Source organism: Bos javanicus, chromosome 28, assembly GCF_032452875.1.
Source record: "Bos javanicus breed banteng chromosome 28, ARS-OSU_banteng_1.0, whole genome shotgun sequence".
In the NCBI taxonomy this organism is placed as follows: domain Eukaryota; kingdom Metazoa; phylum Chordata; class Mammalia; order Artiodactyla; family Bovidae; genus Bos; species Bos javanicus.
The window spans coordinates 3,997,193-4,009,289 of record NC_083895.1 but is presented as its reverse complement, the minus strand read 5'-3'; the positions used below and the strand labels follow the sequence as shown (position 1 = coordinate 4,009,289).

Below are 12,097 nucleotides of genomic sequence, written 5' to 3'. Positions count from 1 at the left end.
GCCCCGTGGTCCCCGGGCCGGGCCAGGCGGGTGCTGGCCGGGGGTGGCGGTGTGCGGGGGGCGGAGCGGCGTCGGCCGGCCACACGGCCGCCGGGACTCCGGTCGCGGGTCGTGCAGCTCAAGTGCAGCGCGCGCTCCGTGGAGAGCTGCGGCCGGCTGGGCCGAGCGGCAGGTCGGAGCGAAAGGCAGGCGCAGCGCAGGGCTCTTAGGGCGCCCGGCGGCAGCCGCCCCCGTCTACGGCCATACCACCCTGAACGCGCCCGATCTCGTCTGATCTCGGAAGCTAAGCAGGGTCGGGCCTGGTTAGTACTTGGATGGGAGACCGCCTGGGAATACCGGGTGCTGTAGGCTTTTCTTTTCTTTTTTTTTTGCTTTTTTTTGCTTTTGCCTCCCCTCTCCTTTAGCGCCCGCCCCCCACCCCCGCAAGGCCCACCTGCCGCTGGCCCCTCGCACCCCACCGCGCTCAGAGCGGTCGCCTGCCTTCCAGCCCCTCCCGGGGTGGGTGGCCGGGGCCCCGACTCCCGCTGCAGACCTGGGTTGCCTCCGGGCGGCCCGCGAGCCCCTCCGCATTCGGCTTCCAGGAAACCAGAGGACCCGCGAGGGCGCGGGTGGAGGGGGTGCTCTCTGTCTGGGGCTCCCTTGGCAGGCCTCAGGCACTTCTGGGCGGGGCCCCGGCCCCAGCCCCCGCCGCAGCCGCAGCCCCCGGCCCGTCCCCAGCCCCACCCCTCGACGCATCCTCGCAGGCAACCGCTGGGTCTCCCGCAGGCGCGCGCGCACAACACTCACACACACACACACAAAACAGTCACGCACACACACACACCCCCCCACCGCCGCCGAGAAAGGTCGAGAGCCGGAGACCACGGGTAAGGGAGACGGAGAAAGAGGGAGAGAGAGAGACAGACAGCAAGAGGACCACACAGACTTCCAAACCCCCGGCCGCCACACCCTGTCCCCTCCATTCTGGGTTCCCCCCGGCCCCCAGTCGACCAGACCCCACCGTCGCCCACCGACACACTCACACACACACTCTCCCGCACTCACCCTCTGGCCTGGGGGCGGGGGCTGGGTCTCGCCGTAGGTGGCCAAGCCGAAGGGGACCTTTGAGACCTCGGATGCGAGGAAGTCCGGGGGTCCCCACGGGTGATTGCCAGCCCCAGGGCACTGCGTCCAGCCGGGGCCCGCCGGCCCAAGGCTGACGCCCCCTCCCTTAGGGAAGCTGCTTCTGCCGCACGGCCTCTCTCTGAGGTGTGTCACGGTCTGTGCCAGTGTGTCTATCTCGGAGCGGATGCCATCCCCTGTCCCCTGTCCGTCTCCCGTTCTCCGTCTCTCTGTCAGTCGCTCGGTGTCTCCCTCTCTCTGTCTCTCCCTCCCCGTGTGTGCCTGCGCGCTCGTGTCTGTCTGTCTGTCTGTCTGTCTGTCTGTCTGCATCTGCCTCGCGCCGTCTTGGGAGTGTGTCTCTGAACCTTCATCTCTTTCTGTCTCTGTCTCTCCTGACCCCCGGCCTCCCACGGGTGCTATGGCTGTGGCCCTGGCTGCCGCGCTTGCGCCGGCCGGCTGTCTCCCGTGGCGTGGGTGCCTGCGAGTGTCTGTGTGTCTGTCCGTGTGCCTGCATGTCGCTCGTCTGCTCCCTCCGGAAGGTCCTGTGCTTGGAGGGCGGCGTGGGGGCAAGGGGGGCCTCGGGAGGGCGAAGGGGCGGGGCGGACGAGCTCTTGGTTCACCGCGCTGGTGGCTCCAGGTGGCTTTGGGCACCGGGCAGGTGCCGGGCAGGATGGGCGCTCAGGGCCACGGCTGGGCTGCGCACAGGCCCGCGGGAGGCTCAGAGGACCGCGGGCCCCAGCGGGCCCCGAAGCCAGAGAGCTCCGGGGCCACGTGGCCCTGAGCAGCGAAGGCCTTGGTGGGGTGGGGGGGGGGGGGAGGGGAGGCGGGGCGGGGAGGGGGGAGAGGTGGCGGAGGGGGGCGGCGGCCTCCGAGCGGGGCCGGGCCTGGAGGGTCCCAGGGTGGGAGAGCGCCAAGACCTCCGCCCCGCCTCACCCCTCCGCGCCCCTCACCCCACCCCACCCCACCCCACGCCCGATCCGCCGCAGGCATGCCGGGCCGGCTGCTCCGGGTCCAGGGTCCCGGGTCCCGGAAGCCCCGTGGTCCCCGGGCCGGGCCAGGCGGGTGCTGGCCGGGGGTGGCGGTGTGCGGGGGGCGGAGCGGCGTCGGCCGGCCACACGGCCGCCGGGACTCCGGTCGCGGGTCGTGCAGCTCAAGTGCAGCGCGCGCTCCGTGGAGAGCTGCGGCCGGCTGGGCCGAGCGGCAGGTCGGAGCGAAAGGCAGGCGCAGCGCAGGGCTCTTAGGGCGCCCGGCGGCAGCCGCCCCGTCTACGGCCATACCACCCTGAACGCGCCCGATCTCGTCTGATCTCGGAAGCTAAGCAGGGTCGGGCCTGGTTAGTACTTGGATGGGAGACCGCCTGGGAATACCGGGTGCTGTAGGCTTTTCTTTTCTTTTTTTTTTTGCTTTTTTTTGCTTTTGCCTCCCCTCTCCTTTAGCGCCCGCCCCCCACCCCCGCAAGGCCCACCTGCCGCTGGCCCCTCGCACCCCACCGCGCTCAGAGCGGTCGCCTGCCTTCCAGCCCCTCCCGGGGTGGGTGGCCGGGGCCCCGACTCCCGCTGCAGACCTGGGTTGCCTCCGGGCGGCCCGCGAGCCCCTCCGCATTCGGCTTCCAGGAAACCAGAGGACCCGCGAGGGCGCGGGTGGAGGGGGTGCTCTCTGTCTGGGGCTCCCTTGGCAGGCCTCAGGCACTTCTGGGCGGGGCCCCGGCCCCAGCCCCCGCCGCAGCCGCAGCCCCCGGCCCGTCCCCAGCCCCACCCCTCGACGCATCCTCGCAGGCAACCGCTGGGTCTCCCGCAGGCGCGCGCGCACAACACTCACACACACACACACAAAACAGTCACGCACACACACACACCCCCCCACCGCCGCCGAGAAAGGTCGAGAGCCGGAGACCACGGGTAAGGGAGACGGAGAAAGAGGGAGAGAGAGAGACAGACAGCAAGAGGACCACACAGACTTCCAAACCCCCGGCCGCCACACCCTGTCCCCTCCATTCTGGGTTCCCCCGGCCCCCAGTCGACCAGACCCCACCGTCGCCCACCGACACACTCACACACACACTCTCCCGCACTCACCCTCTGGCCTGGGGGCGGGGGCTGGGTCTCGCCGTAGGTGGCCAAGCCGAAGGGGACCTTTGAGACCTCGGATGCGAGGAAGTCCGGGGGTCCCCACGGGTGATTGCCAGCCCCAGGGCACTGCGTCCAGCCGGGGCCCGCCGGCCCAAGGCTGACGCCCCCTCCCTTAGGGAAGCTGCTTCTGCCGCACGGCCTCTCTCTGAGGTGTGTCACGGTCTGTGCCAGTGTGTCTATCTCGGAGCGGATGCCATCCCCTGTCCCCTGTCCGTCTCCCGTTCTCCGTCTCTCTGTCAGTCGCTCGGTGTCTCCCTCTCTCTGTCTCTCCCTCCCCGTGTGTGCCTGCGCGCTCGTGTCTGTCTGTCTGTCTGTCTGTCTGTCTGTCTGCATCTGCCTCGCGCCGTCTTGGGAGTGTGTCTCTGAACCTTCATCTCTTTCTGTCTCTGTCTCTCCTGACCCCCGGCCTCCCACGGGTGCTATGGCTGTGGCCCTGGCTGCCGCGCTTGCGCCGGCCGGCTGTCTCCCGTGGCGTGGGTGCCTGCGAGTGTCTGTGTGTCTGTCCGTGTGCCTGCATGTCGCTCGTCTGCTCCCTCCGGAAGGTCCTGTGCTTGGAGGGCGGCGTGGGGGCAAGGGGGGCCTCGGGAGGGCGAAGGGGCGGGGCGGACGAGCTCTTGGTTCACCGCGCTGGTGGCTCCAGGTGGCTTTGGGCACCGGGCAGGTGCCGGGCAGGATGGGCGCTCAGGGCCACGGCTGGGCTGCGCACAGGCCCGCGGGAGGCTCAGAGGACCGCGGGCCCCAGCGGGCCCCGAAGCCAGAGAGCTCCGGGGCCACGTGGCCCTGAGCAGCGAAGGCCTTGGTGGGGTGGGGGGGGGGGGGAGGGGAGGCGGGGCGGGGAGGGGGAGAGGTGGCGGAGGGGGGCGGCGGCCTCCGAGCGGGGCCGGGCCTGGAGGGTCCCAGGGTGGGAGAGCGCCAAGACCTCCGCCCCGCCTCACCCCTCCGCGCCCCTCACCCCACCCCACCCCACCCCACGCCCGATCCGCCGCAGGCATGCCGGGCCGGCTGCTCCGGGTCCAGGGTCCCGGGTCCCGGAAGCCCCGTGGTCCCCGGGCCGGGCCAGGCGGGTGCTGGCCGGGGGTGGCGGTGTGCGGGGGGCGGAGCGGCGTCGGCCGGCCACACGGCCGCCGGGACTCCGGTCGCGGGTCGTGCAGCTCAAGTGCAGCGCGCGCTCCGTGGAGAGCTGCGGCCGGCTGGGCCGAGCGGCAGGTCGGAGCGAAAGGCAGGCGCAGCGCAGGGCTCTTAGGGCGCCCGGCGGCAGCCGCCCCCGTCTACGGCCATACCACCCTGAACGCGCCCGATCTCGTCTGATCTCGGAAGCTAAGCAGGGTCGGGCCTGGTTAGTACTTGGATGGGAGACCGCCTGGGAATACCGGGTGCTGTAGGCTTTTCTTTTCTTTTTTTTTTTGCTTTTTTTTGCTTTTGCCTCCCCTCTCCTTTAGCGCCCGCCCCCCACCCCCGCAAGGCCCACCTGCCGCTGGCCCCTCGCACCCCACCGCGCTCAGAGCGGTCGCCTGCCTTCCAGCCCCTCCCGGGGTGGGTGGCCGGGGCCCCGACTCCCGCTGCAGACCTGGGTTGCCTCCGGGCGGCCCGCGAGCCCCTCCGCATTCGGCTTCCAGGAAACCAGAGGACCCGCGAGGGCGCGGGTGGAGGGGGTGCTCTCTGTCTGGGGCTCCCTTGGCAGGCCTCAGGCACTTCTGGGCGGGGCCCCGGCCCCAGCCCCCGCCGCAGCCGCAGCCCCCGGCCCGTCCCCAGCCCCACCCCTCGACGCATCCTCGCAGGCAACCGCTGGGTCTCCCGCAGGCGCGCGCGCACAACACTCACACACACACACACAAAACAGTCACGCACACACACACACCCCCCCACCGCCGCCGAGAAAGGTCGAGAGCCGGAGACCACGGGTAAGGGAGACGGAGAAAGAGGGAGAGAGAGAGACAGACAGCAAGAGGACCACACAGACTTCCAAACCCCCGGCCGCCACACCCTGTCCCCTCCATTCTGGGTTCCCCCCGGCCCCCAGTCGACCAGACCCCACCGTCGCCCACCGACACACTCACACACACACTCTCCCGCACTCACCCTCTGGCCTGGGGGCGGGGGCTGGGTCTCGCCGTAGGTGGCCAAGCCGAAGGGGACCTTTGAGACCTCGGATGCGAGGAAGTCCGGGGGTCCCCACGGGTGATTGCCAGCCCCAGGGCACTGCGTCCAGCCGGGGCCCGCCGGCCCAAGGCTGACGCCCCCTCCCTTAGGGAAGCTGCTTCTGCCGCACGGCCTCTCTCTGAGGTGTGTCACGGTCTGTGCCAGTGTGTCTATCTCGGAGCGGATGCCATCCCCTGTCCCCTGTCCGTCTCCCGTTCTCCGTCTCTCTGTCAGTCGCTCGGTGTCTCCCTCTCTCTGTCTCTCCCTCCCCGTGTGTGCCTGCGCGCTCGTGTCTGTCTGTCTGTCTGTCTGTCTGTCTGTCTGCATCTGCCTCGCGCCGTCTTGGGAGTGTGTCTCTGAACCTTCATCTCTTTCTGTCTCTGTCTCTCCTGACCCCCGGCCTCCCACGGGTGCTATGGCTGTGGCCCTGGCTGCCGCGCTTGCGCCGGCCGGCTGTCTCCCGTGGCGTGGGTGCCTGCGAGTGTCTGTGTGTCTGTCCGTGTGCCTGCATGTCGCTCGTCTGCTCCCTCCGGAAGGTCCTGTGCTTGGAGGGCGGCGTGGGGGCAAGGGGGGCCTCGGGAGGGCGAAGGGGCGGGGCGGACGAGCTCTTGGTTCACCGCGCTGGTGGCTCCAGGTGGCTTTGGGCACCGGGCAGGTGCCGGGCAGGATGGGCGCTCAGGGCCACGGCTGGGCTGCGCACAGGCCCGCGGGAGGCTCAGAGGACCGCGGGCCCCAGCGGGCCCCGAAGCCAGAGAGCTCCGGGGCCACGTGGCCCTGAGCAGCGAAGGCCTTGGTGGGGTGGGGGGGGGGGGGGAGGGGAGGCGGGGCGGGGAGGGGGAGAGGTGGCGGAGGGGGGCGGCGGCCTCCGAGCGGGGCCGGGCCTGGAGGGTCCCAGGGTGGGAGAGCGCCAAGACCTCCGCCCCGCCTCACCCCTCCGCGCCCCTCACCCCACCCCACCCCACCCCACGCCCGATCCGCCGCAGGCATGCCGGGCCGGCTGCTCCGGGTCCAGGGTCCCGGGTCCCGGAAGCCCCGTGGTCCCCGGGCCGGGCCAGGCGGGTGCTGGCCGGGGGTGGCGGTGTGCGGGGGGCGGAGCGGCGTCGGCCGGCCACACGGCCGCCGGGACTCCGGTCGCGGGTCGTGCAGCTCAAGTGCAGCGCGCGCTCCGTGGAGAGCTGCGGCCGGCTGGGCCGAGCGGCAGGTCGGAGCGAAAGGCAGGCGCAGCGCAGGGCTCTTAGGGCGCCCGGCGGCAGCCGCCCCGTCTACGGCCATACCACCCTGAACGCGCCCGATCTCGTCTGATCTCGGAAGCTAAGCAGGGTCGGGCCTGGTTAGTACTTGGATGGGAGACCGCCTGGGAATACCGGGTGCTGTAGGCTTTTCTTTTCTTTTTTTTTTTGCTTTTTTTTGCTTTTGCCTCCCCTCTCCTTTAGCGCCCGCCCCCCACCCCCGCAAGGCCCACCTGCCGCTGGCCCCTCGCACCCCACCGCGCTCAGAGCGGTCGCCTGCCTTCCAGCCCCTCCCGGGGTGGGTGGCCGGGGCCCCGACTCCCGCTGCAGACCTGGGTTGCCTCCGGGCGGCCCGCGAGCCCCTCCGCATTCGGCTTCCAGGAAACCAGAGGACCCGCGAGGGCGCGGGTGGAGGGGGTGCTCTCTGTCTGGGGCTCCCTTGGCAGGCCTCAGGCACTTCTGGGCGGGGCCCCGGCCCCAGCCCCCGCCGCAGCCGCAGCCCCCGGCCCGTCCCCAGCCCCACCCCTCGACGCATCCTCGCAGGCAACCGCTGGGTCTCCCGCAGGCGCGCGCGCACAACACTCACACACACACACACAAAACAGTCACGCACACACACACACCCCCCCACCGCCGCCGAGAAAGGTCGAGAGCCGGAGACCACGGGTAAGGGAGACGGAGAAAGAGGGAGAGAGAGAGACAGACAGCAAGAGGACCACACAGACTTCCAAACCCCCGGCCGCCACACCCTGTCCCCTCCATTCTGGGTTCCCCCCGGCCCCCAGTCGACCAGACCCCACCGTCGCCCACCGACACACTCACACACACACTCTCCCGCACTCACCCTCTGGCCTGGGGGCGGGGGCTGGGTCTCGCCGTAGGTGGCCAAGCCGAAGGGGACCTTTGAGACCTCGGATGCGAGGAAGTCCGGGGGTCCCCACGGGTGATTGCCAGCCCCAGGGCACTGCGTCCAGCCGGGGCCCGCCGGCCCAAGGCTGACGCCCCCTCCCTTAGGGAAGCTGCTTCTGCCGCACGGCCTCTCTCTGAGGTGTGTCACGGTCTGTGCCAGTGTGTCTATCTCGGAGCGGATGCCATCCCCTGTCCCCTGTCCGTCTCCCGTTCTCCGTCTCTCTGTCAGTCGCTCGGTGTCTCCCTCTCTCTGTCTCTCCCTCCCCGTGTGTGCCTGCGCGCTCGTGTCTGTCTGTCTGTCTGTCTGTCTGTCTGTCTGCATCTGCCTCGCGCCGTCTTGGGAGTGTGTCTCTGAACCTTCATCTCTTTCTGTCTCTGTCTCTCCTGACCCCCGGCCTCCCACGGGTGCTATGGCTGTGGCCCTGGCTGCCGCGCTTGCGCCGGCCGGCTGTCTCCCGTGGCGTGGGTGCCTGCGAGTGTCTGTGTGTCTGTCCGTGTGCCTGCATGTCGCTCGTCTGCTCCCTCCGGAAGGTCCTGTGCTTGGAGGGCGGCGTGGGGGCAAGGGGGGCCTCGGGAGGGCGAAGGGGCGGGGCGGACGAGCTCTTGGTTCACCGCGCTGGTGGCTCCAGGTGGCTTTGGGCACCGGGCAGGTGCCGGGCAGGATGGGCGCTCAGGGCCACGGCTGGGCTGCGCACAGGCCCGCGGGAGGCTCAGAGGACCGCGGGCCCCAGCGGGCCCCGAAGCCAGAGAGCTCCGGGGCCACGTGGCCCTGAGCAGCGAAGGCCTTGGTGGGGTGGGGGGGGGGAGGGGGGGAGGGGAGGCGGGGCGGGGAGGGGGAGAGGTGGCGGAGGGGGGCGGCGGCCTCCGAGCGGGGCCGGGCCTGGAGGGTCCCTGGGTGGGAGAGCGCCAAGACCTCCGCCCCGCCTCACCCCTCCGCGCCCCTCACCCCACCCCACCCCACCCCACGCCCGATCCGCCGCAGGCATGCCGGGCCGGCTGCTCCGGGTCCAGGGTCCCGGGTCCCGGAAGCCCCGTGGTCCCCGGGCCGGGCCAGGCGGGTGCTGGCCGGGGGTGGCGGTGTGCGGGGGGCGGAGCGGCGTCGGCCGGCCACACGGCCGCCGGGACTCCGGTCGCGGGTCGTGCAGCTCAAGTGCAGCGCGCGCTCCGTGGAGAGCTGCGGCCGGCTGGGCCGAGCGGCAGGTCGGAGCGAAAGGCAGGCGCAGCGCAGGGCTCTTAGGGCGCCCGGCGGCAGCCGCCCCCGTCTACGGCCATACCACCCTGAACGCGCCCGATCTCGTCTGATCTCGGAAGCTAAGCAGGGTCGGGCCTGGTTAGTACTTGGATGGGAGACCGCCTGGGAATACCGGGTGCTGTAGGCTTTTCTTTTCTTTTTTTTTTTGCTTTTTTTTGCTTTTGCCTCCCCTCTCCTTTAGCGCCCGCCCCCCACCCCCGCAAGGCCCACCTGCCGCTGGCCCCTCGCACCCCACCGCGCTCAGAGCGGTCGCCTGCCTTCCAGCCCCTCCCGGGGTGGGTGGCCGGGGCCCCGACTCCCGCTGCAGACCTGGGTTGCCTCCGGGCGGCCCGCGAGCCCCTCCGCATTCGGCTTCCAGGAAACCAGAGGACCCGCGAGGGCGCGGGTGGAGGGGGTGCTCTCTGTCTGGGGCTCCCTTGGCAGGCCTCAGGCACTTCTGGGCGGGGCCCCGGCCCCAGCCCCCGCCGCAGCCGCAGCCCCCGGCCCGTCCCCAGCCCCACCCCTCGACGCATCCTCGCAGGCAACCGCTGGGTCTCCCGCAGGCGCGCGCGCACAACACTCACACACACACACACAAAACAGTCACGCACACACACACACCCCCCCACCGCCGCCGAGAAAGGTCGAGAGCCGGAGACCACGGGTAAGGGAGACGGAGAAAGAGGGAGAGAGAGAGACAGACAGCAAGAGGACCACACAGACTTCCAAACCCCCGGCCGCCACACCCTGTCCCCTCCATTCTGGGTTCCCCCCGGCCCCCAGTCGACCAGACCCCACCGTCGCCCACCGACACACTCACACACACACTCTCCCGCACTCACCCTCTGGCCTGGGGGCGGGGGCTGGGTCTCGCCGTAGGTGGCCAAGCCGAAGGGGACCTTTGAGACCTCGGATGCGAGGAAGTCCGGGGGTCCCCACGGGTGATTGCCAGCCCCAGGGCACTGCGTCCAGCCGGGGCCCGCCGGCCCAAGGCTGACGCCCCCTCCCTTAGGGAAGCTGCTTCTGCCGCACGGCCTCTCTCTGAGGTGTGTCACGGTCTGTGCCAGTGTGTCTATCTCGGAGCGGATGCCATCCCCTGTCCCCTGTCCGTCTCCCGTTCTCCGTCTCTCTGTCAGTCGCTCGGTGTCTCCCTCTCTCTGTCTCTCCCTCCCCGTGTGTGCCTGCGCGCTCGTGTCTGTCTGTCTGTCTGTCTGTCTGTCTGTCTGCATCTGCCTCGCGCCGTCTTGGGAGTGTGTCTCTGAACCTTCATCTCTTTCTGTCTCTGTCTCTCCTGACCCCCGGCCTCCCACGGGTGCTATGGCTGTGGCCCTGGCTGCCGCGCTTGCGCCGGCCGGCTGTCTCCCGTGGCGTGGGTGCCTGCGAGTGTCTGTGTGTCTGTCCGTGTGCCTGCATGTCGCTCGTCTGCTCCCTCCGGAAGGTCCTGTGCTTGGAGGGCGGCGTGGGGGCAAGGGGGGCCTCGGGAGGGCGAAGGGGCGGGGCGGACGAGCTCTTGGTTCACCGCGCTGGTGGCTCCAGGTGGCTTTGGGCACCGGGCAGGTGCCGGGCAGGATGGGCGCTCAGGGCCACGGCTGGGCTGCGCACAGGCCCGCGGGAGGCTCAGAGGACCGCGGGCCCCAGCGGGCCCCGAAGCCAGAGAGCTCCGGGGCCACGTGGCCCTGAGCAGCGAAGGCCTTGGTGGGGTGGGGGGGGGGGGGTGAGGGGAGGCGGGGCGGGGAGGGGGGAGAGGTGGCGGAGGGGGGCGGCGGCCTCCGAGCGGGGCCGGGCCTGGAGGGTCCCAGGGTGGGAGAGCGCCAAGACCTCCGCCCCGCCTCACCCCTCCGCGCCCCTCACCCCACCCCACCCCACCCCACGCCCGATCCGCCGCAGGCATGCCGGGCCGGCTGCTCCGGGTCCAGGGTCCCGGGTCCCGGAAGCCCCGTGGTCCCCGGGCCGGGCCAGGCGGGTGCTGGCCGGGGGTGGCGGTGTGCGGGGGGCGGAGCGGCGTCGGCCGGCCACACGGCCGCCGGGACTCCGGTCGCGGGTCGTGCAGCTCAAGTGCAGCGCGCGCTCCGTGGAGAGCTGCGGCCGGCTGGGCCGAGCGGCAGGTCGGAGCGAAAGGCAGGCGCAGCGCAGGGCTCTTAGGGCGCCCGGCGGCAGCCGCCCCCGTCTACGGCCATACCACCCTGAACGCGCCCGATCTCGTCTGATCTCGGAAGCTAAGCAGGGTCGGGCCTGGTTAGTACTTGGATGGGAGACCGCCTGGGAATACCGGGTGCTGTAGGCTTTTCTTTTCTTTTTTTTTTTGCTTTTTTTTGCTTTTGCCTCCCCTCTCCTTTAGCGCCCGCCCCCCACCCCCGCAAGGCCCACCTGCCGCTGGCCCCTCGCACCCCACCGCGCTCAGAGCGGTCGCCTGCCTTCCAGCCCCTCCCGGGGTGGGTGGCCGGGGCCCCGACTCCCGCTGCAGACCTGGGTTGCCTCCGGGCGGCCCGCGAGCCCCTCCGCATTCGGCTTCCAGGAAACCAGAGGACCCGCGAGGGCGCGGGTGGAGGGGGTGCTCTCTGTCTGGGGCTCCCTTGGCAGGCCTCAGGCACTTCTGGGCGGGGCCCCGGCCCCAGCCCCCGCCGCAGCCGCAGCCCCCGGCCCGTCCCCAGCCCCACCCCTCGACGCATCCTCGCAGGCAACCGCTGGGTCTCCCGCAGGCGCGCGCGCACAACACTCACACACACACACACAAAACAGTCACGCACACACACACACCCCCCCACCGCCGCCGAGAAAGGTCGAGAGCCGGAGACCACGGGTAAGGGAGACGGAGAAAGAGGGAGAGAGAGAGACAGACAGCAAGAGGACCACACAGACTTCCAAACCCCCGGCCGCCACACCCTGTCCCCTCCATTCTGGGTTCCCCCCGGCCCCCAGTCGACCAGACCCCACCGTCGCCCACCGACACACTCACACACACACTCTCCCGCACTCACCCTCTGGCCTGGGGGCGGGGGCTGGGTCTCGCCGTAGGTGGCCAAGCCGAAGGGGACCTTTGAGACCTCGGATGCGAGGAAGTCCGGGGGTCCCCACGGGTGATTGCCAGCCCCAGGGCACTGCGTCCAGCCGGGGCCCGCCGGCCCAAGGCTGACGCCCCCTCCCTTAGGGAAGCTGCTTCTTCCAGAAGGCCTCTCTCTGAGGTGTGTCATGGTCTGTTCCAGAGTGTGTGTCTCGGAACGAATGCCATCCTCTGTCTCTTTCTGACTCCTGTTTCCCGTTCCTTTGTCGCTCTGTGTCTCTCAGCCTCTCCATCCCTGTTTTTCCTTGTCTTTTGCGCCGTAACTCGCGTGTATGCCTGTCTTTCAGTCAATCTGCAT

At 70.7% G+C, this 12,097-nt stretch overlaps 6 non-coding genes across 6 annotated transcripts; all 6 read left to right on the top strand.

Moving 5' to 3' along the window:
• The first annotated feature begins 232 nt into the window (after window positions 1-232).
• Window positions 233-351, top strand: LOC133240704 (5S ribosomal RNA). The gene has a single exon (XR_009734306.1). It is a non-coding gene; the product is annotated as a 5S ribosomal RNA (ribosomal RNA).
• Window positions 352-2,364: 2,013 nt separating this feature from the next.
• On the top strand, window positions 2,365-2,483 carry LOC133240857 (5S ribosomal RNA). Its single transcript, XR_009734449.1, has one exon. It is a non-coding gene; the product is annotated as a 5S ribosomal RNA (ribosomal RNA).
• Window positions 2,484-4,496: 2,013 nt separating this feature from the next.
• Window positions 4,497-4,615, top strand: LOC133240845 (5S ribosomal RNA). The gene has a single exon (XR_009734438.1). It is a non-coding gene; the product is annotated as a 5S ribosomal RNA (ribosomal RNA).
• A 2,014-nt stretch (window positions 4,616-6,629) lies between these two features.
• Window positions 6,630-6,748, top strand: LOC133240834 (5S ribosomal RNA). The gene has a single exon (XR_009734427.1). It is a non-coding gene; the product is annotated as a 5S ribosomal RNA (ribosomal RNA).
• Window positions 6,749-8,767: 2,019 nt separating this feature from the next.
• Window positions 8,768-8,886, top strand: LOC133240811 (5S ribosomal RNA). The gene has a single exon (XR_009734407.1). It is a non-coding gene; the product is annotated as a 5S ribosomal RNA (ribosomal RNA).
• A 2,017-nt stretch (window positions 8,887-10,903) lies between these two features.
• On the top strand, window positions 10,904-11,022 carry LOC133240698 (5S ribosomal RNA). The gene has a single exon (XR_009734300.1). It is a non-coding gene; the product is annotated as a 5S ribosomal RNA (ribosomal RNA).
• The last annotated feature ends 1,075 nt before the right edge of the window (window positions 11,023-12,097 follow it).